This window comes from Malurus melanocephalus, unplaced genomic scaffold (genome assembly GCF_030028575.1).
Source record: "Malurus melanocephalus ecotype Western Australia unplaced genomic scaffold, MMel_1.1 scaffold_3, whole genome shotgun sequence".
Classification (NCBI taxonomy): Eukaryota; Metazoa; Chordata; class Aves; order Passeriformes; family Maluridae; genus Malurus; species Malurus melanocephalus.
This window is the reverse complement of record NW_026623235.1, coordinates 7,031,095-7,049,733: the sequence shown is the minus strand read 5'-3', so window position 1 is coordinate 7,049,733 and position 18,639 is coordinate 7,031,095. Positions and strand designations below refer to the sequence as shown.

Genomic DNA, 18,639 nt, shown 5'->3' with positions numbered 1-18,639 from the left:
AGATCACTGACATTGCTCTGTGGCAGGCTGGATCAAATTCCACACATGCATACGTGCATCCTAAACAAAACCCACACACTTTATCAGTGGGAGACATTAATATTTGCCCGTTTTCATGAAGATCAAGCCTAGGGTTGGTGAAGGACAACCAAAAACTTGTGCAGCTCCCCGGCTCATCTGGGATCTTGTTTCCGCMCTCACGCCTGTCCCCGTTGTGATGCAATCTGGCAGCTCTCACATGTCCTTGCAACAAGGATGTACCACTTTAAGCTTTTTTCAAGAAAGGAAGGAAAACCTCAAATGATGAACTCAGTCTTGCAAAGGAAGATGGAAAATATAATTTGCAAATGCCTGATTTGTTTTATAAATTGCAAAGGCATTTGTGCTTTTCAAAAGGAAATCCTTCAGATTCCTGTTGTTCAAACCATGTACTCCAGTTCTTAGGGGTAAAAGGTCCCAGAAGCTGTATATGGTTAAAGTTATGGTTAAAAACTGTGATATTTGCATCCAATTTGAAGTAGCCATTGGGAGAAAATTCACTGAATAGAGTATTCCTTAAAACATCATCTATGGGATGCAGTTTGGCCCTGAATTAACTGTTCACTTTAAGAATATGCAGAAATTGTATAAACTCCATGCATTTAAAAGAGATGTGTCAAAGCCAAAGGGCTACTTGCAGGAAGGCTCACCAGAGAAGCCGTAGGCAGTGAGACAGCTTATTTGCAGAGCTGGACAGCTTTTGATCCCAGTCCTGTGTCCCATCACTACAAAATGTATTTTTTCTCATTCTTAAGTCTTTCAGCAAAGAGTTGAACTGCTTCTCGCATTGATCTGAAGCCCAAAGGAGTTCTAATGCAATATAAATAATAACAATAATAATAAAATCAATAATAATAAAATTCATAATAATTGTAATTTAATTTTCCTGTTATTATTAGTCACCAAAAAACCCTACCATCCTCTCCTAAATCCTACACAAACAATCCAGTGCAGCCTTGAAACATAAACATCCTCTGACAGATGAAGCAGATTTCATTAGCCATTTCCTATATGATAAATATCCTRGTGTTATTAATGTCCTGTTAAGTAAACATTGGCAGTGTTAAAATGAATACTTAAAAAAAAATCATTAGACAGTACTATATTAACATGAGTGGCAATACAGTTCATTTATCATAATCAAATACTTTCCTGTGGTCAAAACCATCCTGAGATGAAAACATATGCTGAATTTTTTCCTCATTTTAATATCAGTTTTCACATTATTGTGTCTCCCTAAGTATATTTTTATATTAAAAATGGGAAGCAGAAATGAATCTTCTTTTTGCTTGTTTTTTCAACTAAATACAATCCATGCAACACACTATAAGTATTGCCTGCCCTGAGTAGCATAAAATTTATATATGACAGAGTAATAGTATCTAAAATCTAAAAACTAGATCAATGCTTTAAAAAAATGTTATTAATTATTTGCACCCCATACACCATTATTTTTACAGTTCTGCCATAGTAAGCCTCTCTAAACCCCTGGAGTCAGACTAACTTCACATCAATACCTGCTTATGTCTCTCGTCTGGAAAGGCTTTCCTAGAAATGCCATGATTATTTTCRCCGTCATTTACACGATGGAGTGTGTCCAGAGCAGGATGACAAAGCTGGTGAAGGATCAGGAGCACAAATCTGGAGCAGCTGAGGRAGCTGGAGGTGTTTAGCCTGGAGAAGAGRAAGCTCAGGGGSGCTCTCATTTCTCTCTACAATTGAAAGGCGGGTGTAGCCAGGASRGGGTCAATCTCTTCTAAGCCACGAGTGACAGGACAAGAGGAAACAGCCTCAGGTTGCATTTAGGGAGGTTTGGGCTGGATATTAGGAAAAGTGTCACCACTGAAAGGGTTATCAAACATTGGAACAGGCTGCCCAGGGAAGTGATTGGGTCACTATCCTTGAAGTGTCCAAAAAACGTGTAGCTGTGGCACTTGGGGATATGGTTTAGCGGTGTATGTGGCAGTGCTGGATTAATGGTTGGACTCCAGGATGCCAGATGTACTTTCCAACCTTAGTGACTGTATGATTCCCTGATTCTACGTGATTTACCTGTCCTTAAATATTGCACAGAAGGAGAGCTTAAACTGTGCTGTGCTTTACACAAAAAATGCTGTGAGTCCAGAGGTGGGGTGGGGTGGAACACTCCAGGGAGTGCAGAGAGGCTGTGTGAGGGTGTGCAGATCCTCAAGTCCTCTGGCCAGATTATCTGATGTCTCTCCTTCCCCAGCCCCCACAGCACTGGGAACTCTTTCCTAGGTCCCAGAGGGCTGTGAGGATAAGGCCACTGTGAGTGTCTCAAATGCTGTAAAGACATGCAACAACAAAGAATTGTACCCACAGCCAAGGCCACAGAGCACCCCTTGAACCCTTCTTCAGTTAATGCTGACAAATGCATCTTGTATTCTTTAGGCTCCATTTGATATGTAAGATGTTCAGCTTTGTTATTTTAAAACATATAGTCATATTAACACTTTGTACATATTTAGAGCTAATTTAGATTAGCTCTTGATATCAGAGCCTACAGAGGTGCAAGCAGTCCTGAGTGACAATATGACAGAAAAATGCAGGAGACTTTCAGGGTCTTTCCTGCAGAGACTTTCAGAGAAATGCCACTGAAAAATCAAGATTATTTCTCAGCAATTCGACCCCATTGAGCAACACCAAGATACGTTGTCTGAAAGAGGAACCTCATCTGGAAACTTCAATTTCCAGAAAGATCTCAGTTTCTACAGATACTTTTGCCTGATCTATAAAACAGTTCCATATCCAGACCCCATTTCTAGAAAAAGTTCAGTCTATCTCCATGAAAAGAACAGAAATTTTGCTCCTTACATTGACAGGAGATAACTGGGATCTATAAGAACTTCATAGGTTTTAAACAGATGAATTATCATGGAATTAGCCACAGTGGTTACCAGCTCTCCCTGTTTTGTACTTTCACCTTCCTGTTAGAAACCAAACGTTTGTTCTGTGACTAAAGTGTAATGAAATTGCCATTCACTGGATAGCATTTKCCAGGGCTGACTGGATGTTTGCCTTCTGTTAAACAAGAATAAATATTGATAGGCCTAATCCTAAAAATCACAGCTGCAGTAAAAAATAAACAGTACGACCCTGTTGTTAATGAGTTATTGCAGATCAAGTACATTTATACATTTYAGATACAACCTGCTTCCCTCTATGCCTTCTTTCCTGATATTCATAGAATCATCGTCTTTATTTTTCCTTTAAATTGTTTCTGATAAAGCAATGAGAAGCAGTGAAAAGTTTTGCAATCATATTAATTTGCAATTAAATCTAGCAATAGGTCTTCTTTTCCTTGTCCTGGTCTTGCTCTTTTATTTACCTCTGTTGATTTAATAGCCAGAATCACCCATCAAGGTGAATTACAAAGAAGATGTTGCATGCAAAGGCCAGCAAGACACCTCAGATTACACCTGCTGTATCTGCAGATGTTGTGGGGCACATTCCTTGGTTAACTGGGCCAGGCTGGTGAAGCTGCAGTGGAAGATTAGCAGAAAGATGTGTTGTGATGTGAGCAGTAGAATCGTCCTCTGGGGAGTGCAGAAGGGTGACACAGAGAGTCAGGACATGAATACAGGAAATACAGACATAGTAGGCAGACGCTGCTTTTCTTGGAGAGACCAGAAGTGCTGAATTGCAYTGGTTTGCCTCTGTGCTTCTCCATGCAGCTTCCTGACCCACCCAAGAGCATGCACCCACGCTGTGTTCCTCAGGAAGCTGAGAGCAGAGCCAGGTGACTGCCATGGAAGGTGTGTGGGAAACCCTTGCATGACAAGCTAGGAGTTTGCAACAGGAACATCACAAAAACAGGCTGCAAATTCCAACCTGCTGCGTTTTCCTGCATCCCTGGCCAAGGCTGGGACATGCTGCTTCATGTAGAGGCAATGTGACATGTTGGCGGGATTGATTGGGCAATATCTTTCTTACAGACAATGCTTTCTTTACCAACAAATTTTTATTTGAAGAGGAAAACTGTATTTTGGCACAGTGGYCTTGAAGGATTGCCAAGATCCGAGTGGAAATCTGCTCTGGCACCCTGAGAACCCTCAGGTCGTGTGGCACAAGTGACAGGGTGACGTCAGTTAGCAAGGAACGCTCCRTAAGGATTGGCTATCGCAAGAAGTGACAAAGATCAGGGCTCTCCCTTTTGATATCTTCTCAATTAGTTCCCATTGGTCCAACARTATTCAGCACCTTCTAGGACTGAATTAGTTATTTTCACAAATGCAAACTCATGAATTAACCCYGGCTGTGAGAAGAGTAAGGGTTTGCAGCCTCATCCTAACTCTGCTGCATCAGCACTGAAATTAAGTAATAACTTAAATAATTAATACATTAAAGTAAATTAATAAAATAAATTAATAACTGCATGTAATAACCTACAAAAACTTGTAGTATCAATTACTTAAACTGATTGTGTTGTTTGYCATTTCAGAATCTGGCCATAATGGATTCTCTTATTTTGATAATATTTAAGCAAAGTATGAATCAGTTAGCTTTTGATGGGAAAGGATTATTTTTGTCTTCATTTTAAGTTTCTGTTTTCTATGAAAAGGTACCGAAAACACTTAGAAGTACTGCTTAACAATGCAAATGTTACCTTACTAACAGAGTGTTTCTATTCTTAAATGGAAAAAAAAATGAATTAATGAGAATACCATTTTGAAAAACTATGAGGTTTGACACCTACAGACTCCTGTGGTTGATCTTAAAAAAAAAAAAAAAAGAGGAGAGTAGAAATGTTCTTGCTTCACTCTTTTCCGCTCGTTATTTGTGTGCACAGGCCCCAGCTGACTGAGGCTGAGATAAAACGTTATCAAATGTCACTTCCATTATAATTCTGGTACATGTAGAACATCAGAACTTACAGAAACTAATTGGGCTGAATTCCAGGTAATTACTCCACTTTCCCGACACTGGATGTGTTTCATAGTAACTACTTTCTGCTCATGGGAGTGTCTTTGCTGAACCTGGGCCAAAACCGATCTGCTCTTCCTTCAGTGTGTACATGCATCTTGGCTTTTGCATCATTCACACAATCACCTGTTTGGGAATTCATCCTAATCACATTCTTTGTTGTAGATAAGGCATACATCAATTTATCTATTCTGCTGACTATGGATAAGTCATAAATTTTGGCAGCAAAAAACCTATCTCCTCAACTTACATGGTCCAGCAATAATCTATGAACTAAAAATTTATTTAAGTCTAACTTCTACTGATTAAAGATACTATTAAGCTATACATCACACTGAGGATCATTTTTAATATTACTGAGGTGTTTTAGTCAAATACATGAAAGTAAGAGATTAAGTGCAGGAGCTGATTCTTTATTTCTCAGAGAAATATTCCCTTGACCTCCACTTGTCCTTGACTTTCTTTTAATTTCTTCTTCAGAGTGTCTCAGATCACGGTACTTGTAACTGTGGAGTCTCAGTGACAGGAGCAGACTTTCCAAATTGTAAGCAAACACATTATTGTTGGAAACCCAACCCTTTGGCAGTTACACTTGGATTTGAGCCACTTCTAACAGCCCACACAAGATCAATTCCACTTTACTCAAGGTTACCCTGCTGTGGGAACACCCTGATTGGGCCAGGGTCAATTCAAACCCCAAATATTGTCAGGAGCATGCTGGCACTCACCTCAAACTCCATCCACAGGYTGGACTGTGAGGAATCCCAGAACATTCACATCTGTTGACTTAGCCTAGCAATTGCTGTCTCTTGTCAAATGCAGACAAAAGACAAAGTTTAGTTATCTGCACCTTCRCATCTTTCCACATAGCCACATTAATATCAAAGCAGTGAGGAATCAGATCAGTGCAAGGAATAGAAAATACTTGTAATCAATGTATTAAATAGTACAGTCTCAGTAAAGGCACCTCAACTACTGATGGAGCTCAGGYTTATGAGTCAGTTGTTAAATATCTTCATTAAAAATACCCAACTAACTACCCCCTGGCTATGTTAGATGAAAGCGTACAGTTATGTTATCCAGGAGAAGCTCCATTAGCTTCTAGAAGTGAAAAGAAGCCAAAGTCCAAGTTCTCAAAACGATGCCTAAAACACACACGCTAGTAAAGGTAGAGAGATTTACTCAATAGTTTTTATGTTTCTCTTGATTCATAAGGGAAGGTGTCAGGTACTGAATTACATTGCCAGAGAACAGGTAAAAGATGGTTTCTGACTTCATAGGGAATGTTAAATATTATTCCCGTTCAATACAAAACTTGTCCTGCTGTCAGCAGGAGCATGACTGGTGCAGTGAATTTAGCTATTTTTTAATTCTCCATGCTAATTAACTTATAAGATGGAAAAATGAACATCTCAAATACACAGTAATTGCCTAGCCTGTGTAAGCAAATATTGATTCATGTATTTATTTTTCTTTTCATTCTTGTGTCCTAATGTCAGACTAAGTTTAGTCAAAATAAATTAATGAAATGCATTTTCCAAAAGACCRTTATCTGTGTAAAGACCCTCACTTTTAAGTGCTCATCAGCCAGTTACAGAGCGATCAGATCTTCAAATATGAATTGTGACACTRATGTTGGCGGTTTGGTGTTTTGAGAAGACTGAGACTTGCCTTTAGTGTATGCCCAGCTCAATCTCCATCCCCAGACACTCTTTGCTGGGGTTGCAATAAAAGAACAGTGGGCAGGAGAACCAGAARCAAATAGAAAAGACACCTTCAAATCAGCTTTGTGTGCTTCATCAGGGAAAGAGCCCTGCTCCGAGGCAATTTGATGTGAMCTGGCTGGAATTTATTCTACCTCTATGAAGCAAACACTGTAGAAGGCACCTCTTGAGTTTCCAGGGTTTCTCTTCATAGGGATGTGGTTCATTAATTTTTGTGATTAGCTCACCAAGAATGACCTGGTATGAGCAGCGGGCAAGGGAGTAAAGCAGTCCTGACATGCATCTTGGAATGAGCCCTCTTGAAAGATGAGATGCACAGAGAGARGGTGCTGGGTGATGAGGATCATGGGTCATACTCTCATCAGTCTGGGTTTGGGGATAACGCAGCAGAGTCCTGAAACTGAAAGGCTGAAACTCTGGGACTGCTGAGAAACTTTTCTCTGAGGAACTCTGGCAAGTAAGCAGGTGTTGGCTCACACCTTTGCATCGATAACACAAGCACTGCTTCCTCCTTCCCTGGCACAACTAAACTGAGAAGATGAGATTGAGAGCTGGTTTTTGCTGTAGTGTGCTTTTTGATTTGGCCTGTATTTACCCTCCACATCGCTCACAGGCACACTGCAAAGATCCCACCTCAGCTCACRCCTCACAAACGTACAGCTTCAGCAGAAGAGCTTTGTTTCGTGTGAGACACTGGGAGCTGAGCCTGCAGTATCACCTGCAGCCACAGTGAGGCTGATAAATGAGGCAGACACTGTTCCTCTTTCGACATCCTGCGGGTGCATCCTGCTCCCCTGCACTGCCAGCAGCTGACTCTGGGGCTGCAGAGCTCACCTCTGCTCAGTCCTTGGYCCTCCCAAATCTGCTGTGCCCCACACCMTTTMAGAAGGTTGTGAAGGTCCTTGAAAGCATSCAGAGGAGGGCAACAAAGCTGGGTATARGACTGGAGGGCATGTCCTGTGAGGAGCAGCTGAGAAMTCTGGGTTTGTCTGGTTTGAAGAAAAGGAGGCTGAGGGGTGGCCTCATTGCAGCTTCCTGAGAGGAAGGGGAGAGGGAGGTGCTGAGTTCTTCTTCCTGTGCGCTGGGTTTGCAGGGTGAAATTTTGGCAGTGGGGAGGCTATGAAGGTGGGTTTGTGAGAAGCTGCTGGGAGCCCCCCATGCCCAATGCCAGCCAGGTCCAACTGGTGAGTGATCTGTCCCTGCACTTGTCTCAGTCCATGAGCCTTTTGTCACACTTTGTCCCTCCTGTCCAGCTGTGGAGGGAACTGACAGAGTGGCTCTGGTGGGCACCAGGAGCTGAGCCACCACTCCCTGGTGTCCAGTGACAGGACATGTGGGAATGGTGSAAAGCTGTGCCAGGGGAGWTTCTGACTGAACATTAGRAAACATTTCTATACCAAGAGAGTGGTCAAATACCAGAAGAGGCTTTCTGGAGAGGTGCTSAGTGCCTCAAACCTGTCAGTGTTTCAGAGGTATTTGGACAATGCCCTCAACAACARGCTGTAACTCTGGTCAGCCCTGAAGTGGTCAGGCTGGACTAGACACTCACAGTAGTTCCCTTCCAAGTGAATGAATCTATTCTGACAGATAGAATGTCTRATTAAAAAATCTTAGTAGTGACATAGTCTAAAACTGCAAGAAAAAAGTATCTGCATCACAGAAGCCTAGGAGCCCATTTTTAATGAAGTCTGTGTCAAGAATGCAATATGCACTATTTTAACTATTTCTCTATTACTTTCTAGMAGTTGCTCCTTGATAGCATGCAACAATAATGGCTTTGCCAATGTCTACATCCCAAATCAGTGAAGGTGAAGAAAAGGTTTTCTGCAAAAGACACTCAAAATTGAAGCAGGATTTTATTTTTAATTTTAAATGAATTCCAGTTTCTGGCGCCTTCATTTGGACTGTTTCCTGTCACTGAGTGGTCTCACAAATCCCACTAATTTTTGTTGAAAATCAAAAAAGCCCCAAMCAAAATCCCCCAAATCAAACCAAAACAACTCAGTAAGTGACCTGTTACCTCTAAAACCATTAAAGGTGACTTACAACAYGACATCTCTTGACAACCCCACACCATTCTCTGTTGCTAAATAATATTTGTGAAGGAATCTTTCACACTTCCTTTTTCTTTTTTTTCTTTTCATATTTGCAACCTCTGCTCTGAGGAGACTTTGTGGAAATTTGCTCAGCTTGCAGGAAGAAAATGCATGAGTTGATAAAAGCTAAAAATAACTCAGCAGAAGGCTAKCCAATAAGTTCGATTTAGGTTGAGTCATGGAAAAGCCTAGGAGTATTGTCAGCATCTGAGTTATATGGCTTTCTCCTTCATTTGGACATTCTTGCAAAGTGTGTGAAACAATCTCATGAAAAGCAGTCTTTGAGTGTATTGATATTGCCATACATCTTTCAAGAAATTTGGGGACACTTATACTTCCTTTTGGGAATCAATTGTGCTGAATCTTGCAGGAACTGAAAAGGAAATAAAACTGGAAAAAATTGTCAAACCCTTCTGAATTTCTTCCATCTCACAGTAAGGTGCTTTGGGAGTAAGGGTGAAGCAGTAAATATTCTAATTTTTAGTAAGACTTTTTACTCTGACTCATATGCCCTTTCTATGGATGAGAGAGGACTAGAAAATAGAAGATAGATACYATACAGATAGTGCAAGATAGAACTGCAGTAAGCAAAACTATCTGTAAAACTGTTTTCAGAAAACAGTTATTGATGATTTATTTYGAAATGGAAAGCTGTACTCAGTGTRTTTCTACAAGGGRCTSTTTTCTRTCTTTCACTGTTGACATGTATCATCTGCAATGAAATGTTCTCACCGAACCTCCAATCTCAGTGGCCAGAAGAGGCTACAGGTGTGATGGAAAACAAGAAAAAAAATGCAAAGTAAATATGATGCTATTTAAAACAGAAAAGTGCTGTGTCTTGCACTTTGGAGTCATGTCCCAGGTACAGTCTACAGCATACMTCTAGGAATATATGCATACACTGAGGGGAATAACTAACCAGGCAGCAATTTTGCAAAAACCAATATCTTTGAGCTAGTCTGCATCCTCAACCGCACACAAGGTGACAATGTCCTGCTGCTGGGGGAGAAAAAGGAAAGATAAGCTTCCTATTTCTCATCAAGATCTATGATAATTCTTCTGTCTASTGAACCTTCAGATAAGTGCAGAAAKGCTCTTTCCATCATGACAGCACAGTCAGAAAGTGGTAGACTAATTGTCAAGCTAACAGAAGAAATCTGTGAACAAAAACCCCATTGTTTACATCCAGAGACTTAGAAAACATGAACTTGTAAGAGAAGTTTGAGACAGTTGGAMCTTTAACCCTAAAGAAGAGAAAACTCAGGTGGAATGTAATAGTAGTAGAGTTATGTAGGGACTACCACAAGGAGAAAAAAAGTTACATTTTTCATGTCTGTGGAAGACAGGACAAGAAGTGATGGGCATAAGTTCAGGAACAGAAAATTCAGCTGAACATTAGGCACAGGGATGTTGGACAGTGTCATGGTGAAAAGAATGAAGGTTTGGAATGGWTGAGAAGGAGAGGCTATGGTGATTTCCTCTCTGAAAATATTTAAACAACCACCAGAGGAAAACCTATGCCTTATGCTTTGAAGAGAGGATGTGGAGAGGATACTGTCATGTAACTTCCTTTGTGGGAATTGATTTTTCATGGTAAAGTAGTAAATTATGGGATACCAAGCATTTCAGCTGGAATTGACCATTCTTACTGCAAAGAATTTGCAGTAATAAAAGAGAAAGAGCCAACCTGGGTTAAATAGGGCAAAGCTGTGCAACTCTTGGGTCATTTAGGGCAAATTACAGTGGTGAGAGGTCAACATGGGCTTTTTCTTGGAAGCTCTGYGGTAGAAAATGGTTTTAAGGGGAAGTTGAGAAGGAAGAAATTAGAGGTTTGAAGAACCTATTTAAAATTATTATTCTACAAAGTCTACCAAGATAGAAATCCCGGGAAAGTCCCCATCTCAGCCTACAACGCCAGCCTTTCACTGAATGCATGTGTGTAAACAGCATAGGGACCTCAGCACACTGTAATCTCTGATGATTCTCTATCACAGACACTGTAATCTCTATCACAGGCACATTGACTCTGCGGTTTCCTGGAGAGCTGAGCTGAATTACTGGTGTTTTGTAACCAAAAGGGAGAGATTTTATAGCCATCCATCTCTGGCCTCCAGCCCTGCACTGGTTCCAATATTCCGCGCCATCTCCGAGGGCTGACACAGCAGAAAGCTGCAGGGGTTTGTGCTGTGATGTTTTTGAGCAGACTGTTGAGTTTACGAGGTCATGGGAGGGGGTCTGGTGAGTGCCAGACCCAACGTGAGCAGTTAAGAGCACACAAGCCAAGCTGGGAGAATGGGGCAGCTCCCAAATCAGTCAGTGATTAGGTTGGCTCAGCAAGTCTTGTGGAAACCATGGCTTTGCTTCCATGTAGAGAAGCTCTTTTTTTCAGCTCGTAAGAAAGGAAAATCACTAAGAAGGCTTATGTTGTTATAATTAATGCAAGAGGAAGAAGAAAAAAAAATAGATTGGGAGCTAAGCTGGACCGGAAGATGGAAATGTGCCCTTGATTTGAGGTTCTTTGTTGCACTCTCTTAACTGCATGGTCATGACTTGGCAGCTGTTCAGGCTACAGGAGGCATTGTACAAGCCACTGATGGGAGGGGTTTCCTCTGTTGAGCTGGCCATTGTGACTTTACAAGAAATTGTACAGTACTTCCTCTCATCCATTAGGAACCAGTATTTTCTGAATGAATTTTCTCTTCTTCTGTTTTTAACAGTTTAACCCTTAACCTTTTGACTCATGTTTTCTATTCTGGTGTAGTGTGCAGCCCGAGGTGAAAATGGGGACAGCCCACACAAATGAGAGTCTCCTGCCCGCAGTCTGACAGGGAAACCAAGCCTTGCACACCACAGTATTTCTGCTGAAGAGCACTTTGCAGGCCTGGGAGTGGGGTATGAGCAAAAAAATAAAGCCTCTCTTGCAAGTCAAATGAGGAAAGTCAGGCAGCTATTGAACTTCTGAGTGATTCATCTGTACTCTCCAATTTGTACTAATTGCTAAACTCTGAAGGTGTGGTGTGGGCAGCAAGGGTAAAATGGTATCATTAGGGAAATGACCCTTTCACAATTAGTGGAGTGAATTCATCTGAAGATGAGAAAGAGGATCAAGTGGTTCTTGCAATGGTCAGGTATACTGGGCTAAATTCAGTGGTGACATAAAAATGTGTGTCACGTTAGAGTACCTGCTGGAGAAGAAACCCTTTMTGCCCTAGCCAAGTGCAGGAAATCRCAAAATACAGAAATATGTGTGGCAGTAAAAAAACCAAGTAGGGACGGAAAGGGGATGTTCAAATTTGGAGTTCCGCTTGGGATCACTATTGAGCACTCTGAAATTAGACTAGAAATTAAGGAGTCAAAGCTACAGATTCTTACAAAGGGTCTATTTTGGTTATGCAAGGCCTTTGAGTATTTTTTTGTGTAATAAAAGTCACAGTATGTGGAAAGCCCTGGCTTTTACCTTCCCTYGTATCCATGTCCAAAAGGGAATAAGGACATAAAGACATTTCTCATTCACCCATGATAATGGATGGCACAAAGAATCCTGAGAAGTGGCTGAAGAGATGGAACCTTCCCAAGACCTCTCAGGAGATACCAGGTCTCAGATCCCTGGGGTCCTGTTCCAAGTGGYTTACTGCAAAAAGGATGAATCAATATGTGACAGAAAGGCCAAGGGGAAGTTTGASTTCCACATCTGGTTACAAGATCAGTACTCTTCCTCCAAATATGGAAAATACTTCTTTTCCATAAATAAAGTAAAATATATTTTTTCTAAATAACATTTAAAAAAAAATCCCTTATACATTTTTCATATAAAGGTGGAAAAGATCCATAAAATCTGTGACCTCCCTCTCTGTTACCCTGCAATGTGGCTAAAGCTCTGTAATGATCTGAGTTCTTGGCCCAAAGAGATATTTGGTAGGAAGGGAGAATCACTTACTAAAGATATTGTGGGAAACAGGGCTAAGACCTTTAAGTGAACCAGTGGCTGAATCCAGCCCAGGTGGGTGGATCTGACAGGTAGCAGACAACTCTTTCTGCTAAAACACATCCTTTTGCACTCAGAAAGGAATTAGAACTTTGAGTCCCTCTCTTTAAAATGTCACACAACAGCCGGGATGAAAAGGCAGCATAAAATCTCTCCTGCAACACCAACAAAACTTTCAAAAGCAATTTGCTATGTGATACACTGCTACTTCAGCTTGTCAGGCTGATATCACCTTGGTCTCTCTCAGTGCATCCATCTGAGCTRACTTCTTGTCCCTTGTTGATGGGAAATGATTCATTCTGTGCCTGTGAAGTGCTTGCATTGGGAGGCTGCACTCGTGGAGTTCATAAAGGTCACTTCTGTCTAAATCACAGCACCATGGGACTGGGGGCTGCAGCAYCTTCAGAACGAAGGGAAGAGAGGGCAGAAAGCAGAGTATTTTAAYAGATGGTATGGAACATATCAACGTMTTTCAAGYAAATCAAATACCTTCACACATTTTTTTCTATTTCCTRTCTTAGGATATTTTAGTTTACGTTTGTGATCTAATTTTGCCTTTTGTTTTGTTTCTCTTCCTTATTTGGCTGCTGTCACTTTTCAGTGAGGCACAGTGATTCTGCACCCCTCTAATCACAATAAGGCCTAAAATTTCACCCTCGACTACATTATATCCTTCAAAGGAGGGGAAGATAGACTGCAAAAAGTAAGGGACATTTCTATTAGTGCATTAAGTCCTTCYGCTGCTACTGTGGTTTTAATTTTGAACAGTACTATATGCACTTTAGCCAGTGAAGTGGAGCTATCATTTATCAGAAGTTAAAAAAAATCCCAAAAAGAAAAAGCTTTTCACTCAGTTCAATCTTTGACRTGTGTATTTGAGTCACAGCTTGTCAGAGAGATGAACAAGGTACARTCATATTGTTTTCTCCTCACAGAGCATCTTTTGTCTGAGTTTCAGAGCTCTTCACCATTGGTCCTTCAGCCAGTAAGTAGATGGTCAAGTTGTGCTCCATTGCTGGTTCAATGCTTCTGCAAGATCACGTGGACCCCAGCTACCAGTGAACAAAAAACATCTGGGAAAGGGGCAGCACAAGACAGTCAATCAGTAATGTTTAAATGCTAACATGGTGTGTGGCATGACATGGAAATGTGCCAAGCTGCACTCTGTCGAGTGATGCCTGGGGGATAGCACGTGGTCCAGATTTTCCAACCGACAGCACAGACAAGGCTGCCCTGGATTTGGCCCCCTCTATGCCCCTGTACACAGTAGACTTTGCACCTGCAAATCCTGATGTTGCACCGAAGGAAGTTGACACACATTCTTCATTTCACGTTATGAAAATGTTACATTAGGTCACACACTGTGAACTGATGTTACATTAGTTGTGAMCTGGCAAAAACCCCACATCCAAAATGACATTTCCAGTTGAGGGTTACACATTTGAGGGCAAAGTTTGTACAGTTCAGCTGTGGTCACGGTGCTGCCTGGCCAYACAATGACAGAATGTTTCTTGATCATCTTTTATTTAACAAATACATCGCTGGGGAAGTGCAGCACAGTATTATGTCTCATTATTACCACTTTGCACAACTCTGYAGGTGAAAAAGGAGAAGTTTTAAAATCCATTTATATATGAGTATTACCTCCTTGTAGGGCGGTCCCCTGTTGCCTTAAAGCTCTTCCATCRCCCTGCTGTGCTAGAAGGAAAAGCAGCTGGCTGTGTAATGATACCCCACTGGCCTTACTGAAGTTGCTCCTGGTTAACAGGACTCCATGGGAGATGAGACTTCAATCCCCATGATTCAGGTCAMGATGAAAATGAATAGAACTTAATGGAATATAGTGCCTGGGCTTCTCCCAGTGGGAGAAAGAGAAAATACAGCTTCTTTTCATCCAAACAAGTAGCTGTTACACCGCAGTAAAGCTGACTCAAGTAAGGCTGTGGATGTGTGGCTGGATCCAAAAGGTTTGAGAGCCAGACRTTGGCTACACCTCTATTGAAATAGTTTGCACACAGCAAGGAGACAATTTTTGTTTCAGTAAACTAGATGACTCCCTGGAAAGGCAGGAGATACCCTAGTATGCATAGAGCTGGCAAATACTCATCTGTATCTCCGTGGTGTGTGGTCTCACCATGCCTGGATTGATGGAGAAGGAYTCTGGCTGCCATGTCCAGCTCTGTCTAGCACAGGTATCATCTGAGAAGTGCTTTGACCTGAGAAATGCAGGAGGGTCTTGAATTTTGTGTCTTCTTGTCACTCCTTTTTCTTCTCCAGCTTCTGAGTTCTGCTATATCACAACAAAGGACTGCTCCAATGCCACAGCAAGAAAAATGCTTTGGGAAAACTATGACCAGTGCTGCAGAACAGGAAAGGGACATCACAAAGGGCAGGAGACCAGCAATTATAAAATTTCAGTGTATCTGAATGATTTGATTTGATGCAAGAACTGGGAGGAAACATAATAGAAAGCAGAGAAGAAATAAAGCAAGTTTCTCTGTTAAAGCCATTGTGGTGTAATTGATAGAGCTACGGTCTGCAATAACACGGTGCCATGTGCTGCTGTCACCAAGGGCTGTTATGCTATGGACAAAAAACACTACAAAAAGAGGATCCACAGTATAAACCTGGTCAAGTGGGGAAAATGGAAACAAATCCTTAACTGTGCTGTTTTGGGCAGGAAAATTACATTCCATTGTTTGCTTTTTTTCCAAGGTGATTTGGATGAAAACCACTAAGTTGTGTCTTTGGGTTTTTTTCTGCTTTGTAGCATTTGAAGTGTACTCAAATAATTTTATAATTTTYCCCCAAATTTTAGTATGTTAAGCAGTGGGATTGTGAATTTCAGTTTTCTCTTAGCTTTTCTTGACTTTGTTTGGGTATATTTGATTTTCTGTGTGATTTTCTTTGTGTGTCTTTATGCAATCTGTTGGCTACTTTGGAAAAGTCAGATTATAATTGCTTACTTGTTTGCCACCATGTCACTTATGCCAGCAAAATTTGTTTTGAAGGTCACAGAATAATATTCCTTACTGGAATAATGCTCCATAAAAAATAAAGTTAAGCATCTTCTATGTTTCAGGTAATTGCATCCTTGGAATAACTCCTAACACCTTAATAAAGGAGCTGAGCTTTTAAAGAGGGTCCGTTCTCTCCAGAGTATAAAACAGTAATTTAGAGTAAGTAGCTGCCAATAACATTTATTGTTTGAAGGAATTTTCCTGTTTTGCTCAGAAATGACACCTCCCTTTTACTCAGGGCTATGTTGGATATTCTCTCATACATGAATCCCTCCACAAAACAAGGAATAGTGGTTATGAATCTTCCAGCTCTCAGCCTGCCWGCTCAGACCATAAAATACCCTTCTCAAAACACGAGGGGTTAAGCCCTGGCCATAACTAATATGAGATATAGGATGATTCTACATTGAAGGCACAAACCAGATCCAGCTCCCTCCTCTGATRTGGTCTCTGAATGAAGTTATCAACTGTTGTCAAAAACAAAAGGCAAACCCATTCCTTCTTTTCTTAACTCGCCTTTCTGCACCTGGGGATTTCCTCCCCTTTACATGCTTTAGTGTTCAGCTGATATTTGGTTGAGCCAGTTCAATTCACACAGAAAAATATTCATACTTTTTCCACATTAGTTKTCTGCCAGGTTTGTGAGATGAATTGAATTCAGGAAAGTGTCTGATTGTCAGATCTGGCAAAGSARARGAAGATGATTTTGGGGAGAGAAGARCAAGATCTATAGCATACAACTTCACCYTCTCTATTTAAATAGGAGTCACTTCTCTTTCTGTGAATAAATAAAAKGGGTAATAACCTTTCTTTTCTTCCTCCTAGGGTGGTTGTGTAACAACATGAAAGAATGCCAGACTACAGCAGTGAAGGAGAAATGGATGCAAGGTTTTGCTTTTAGTCTGTCCTTTATTAACTATTAATAAAAACTTGATATTATCCTTTGGTGTTTTTCAACAACCTTTTAATAATGTTTATCTTGGGAGGTTTGTTTTATCTTAGGAAATGCAAAATTTGTGTACACCATCCCATAAATATTTCCAGGAGATGAACTCACAGTTTTGCTGTCTGGCAGGAAAGAAATAGATAGAAAACAAGTAGAAAACTGCAACAYTGAGTTGCTTGCATCTATGTATTTAACACCCTTTCCATTACCTTTGACTTGGAGTGTTGGAATTTTTATTTTTTTTTTCCATTATGATCTCTATTTCCGTGGGTTTGGAATAAAAATATCTTCTCCTTGGTTCCAGATTGATACCATTTGATTGTGAGGCTTTCAATCAATTCTTTCAAGGCTGCTGGTGGTGGTGACTAACAGATAATTGAAAAGCAACCAGACTAACAAAGTTAGTGACAAGCAGAGATCATCAGGAGTCCCTGCAGGGACTGACAGAGCTTCTCCATGTTAAATAAGGTTGTAAAACTTCCCCAAAAAACAGAGCCTGCAYTGAGCAGATCAGGCAAAGATACTGTCTGTAGAGCATTTAAAATGCTAAGTAGTGCATCTCAGACTGCAATTCATCTCCATTCGGAGCTCGGATCTGATGAGTTAAACTCTAATAATAGTGACTGTGTTGCAACATGTGTTTGGAAGGATGAAACAGACTTAAAAGACTGAATTCTGCAGCTGGTTGCACTAAGGATCTCTTTCTGTGCAATGAGGCTGCAGTCGTATAAACACAGTCTGGCTCTTCAGTCCAGAARGGAATCACAAAATCACAGAATATGCTGAGTTGGAAGAGACCCACCATYRTCACTGAGTCCAACTCYTGGCCCTGTGGGACCATCCCCAAAACTCACACCATGGGCCTGAGMGCATTGTCCAAACATTTCTTGAGCTCTGTCAGGTTTGGTGCTGTGACCAYRTCCCTGRTAACGTTCCAGTGCCCAAACACCCTCTGGGGAAATAAACTTTTTCTGATATCCAATCTAAACCTTCCCTGACAAAACTTCAGGCCATTCYTTGGGTCTTGTCARTGGCCACCAGAGAGAAGAGAAGTTGTATTTTTCGATGGGATCTTGTCTCAGTCTCATCTTCTCCAGTGTGAACAGATCAAGTACCCTCAGCTGCTCCTTATAGGGTTTCCCCTTCAGGCCCTTCACCATTTCTGTTGCCCTCCTTTGGACACTCTCTAAAAGTTTCATGTCTTTCTTATTTTGAGTCACCCAGACATTTCCATTTGAGGTGAGTGCAGAGCAGAGCAGGACAATCCCCTCCCTTGCCCGGCTGGTGATGCTGTSCCTGATGYCCCCAGGACAGGGTTGGCCCTCCTGGCTCCAGGGCACTGGGGGCTCGTGTTCAACTTTGCACAAACCAGGACCCCCAGGCCCCTTCCCACAGCGCTGCTCTCCAGCCTCTCATTCCCAGTCTGTCACACATCCAGGGCTGCCCCCTCCCAGGTACCACTTCATGTGGTTGGGATTGCTYGGTCCTCTGATTTGTTGAGGTCTCTCTGCAGGGCCTCCCTGCCCTTGACAGAGTCCAAATCTCCTCCCAGTTTTGCATCATCTGTGCATGTTCTGAGTATCCCTTCCAGTCCTGAGTCCCGGTCATTAATGGAGAGGTTGAAGAGCACAGGGCCGAGGATGGAGCYCTGCTGAGCCCCAGTAGTGACAAATCACCAGTCTGATGTCASCCCACTCACTGTAACCCTTTGTGCTAGACCTGAGCCAGCTGCTCACCCATCTCAGGATGTGTTTATCCAGYTGYGTGCTRGACTTTTGTCCAGAGGATCCTGTGAGAGACACTATGGAAAAGTTTACTGAAATCCAAAAAGATTGCATTGGTTGGCTTCCCCTGATCATCTACATGGGTCACCTTGCCATGAAAG

The 18,639-nt window shown here is 41.5% G+C and overlaps 1 long non-coding RNA gene across 1 annotated transcript in view; it reads left to right on the top strand.

Moving 5' to 3' along the window:
• The window catches only part of LOC130574978 (uncharacterized), a 57,526-nt gene extending 40,296 nt beyond the window's left edge, over positions 1-17,230 (top strand). The window contains exons 6-7 of the long non-coding RNA XR_008965500.1: positions 15,871-15,967; positions 16,634-17,230. This is a non-coding gene — a long non-coding RNA (uncharacterized LOC130574978). The remainder of the gene's footprint in view (positions 1-15,870; positions 15,968-16,633) is intronic.
• The last annotated feature ends 1,409 nt before the right edge of the window (positions 17,231-18,639 follow it).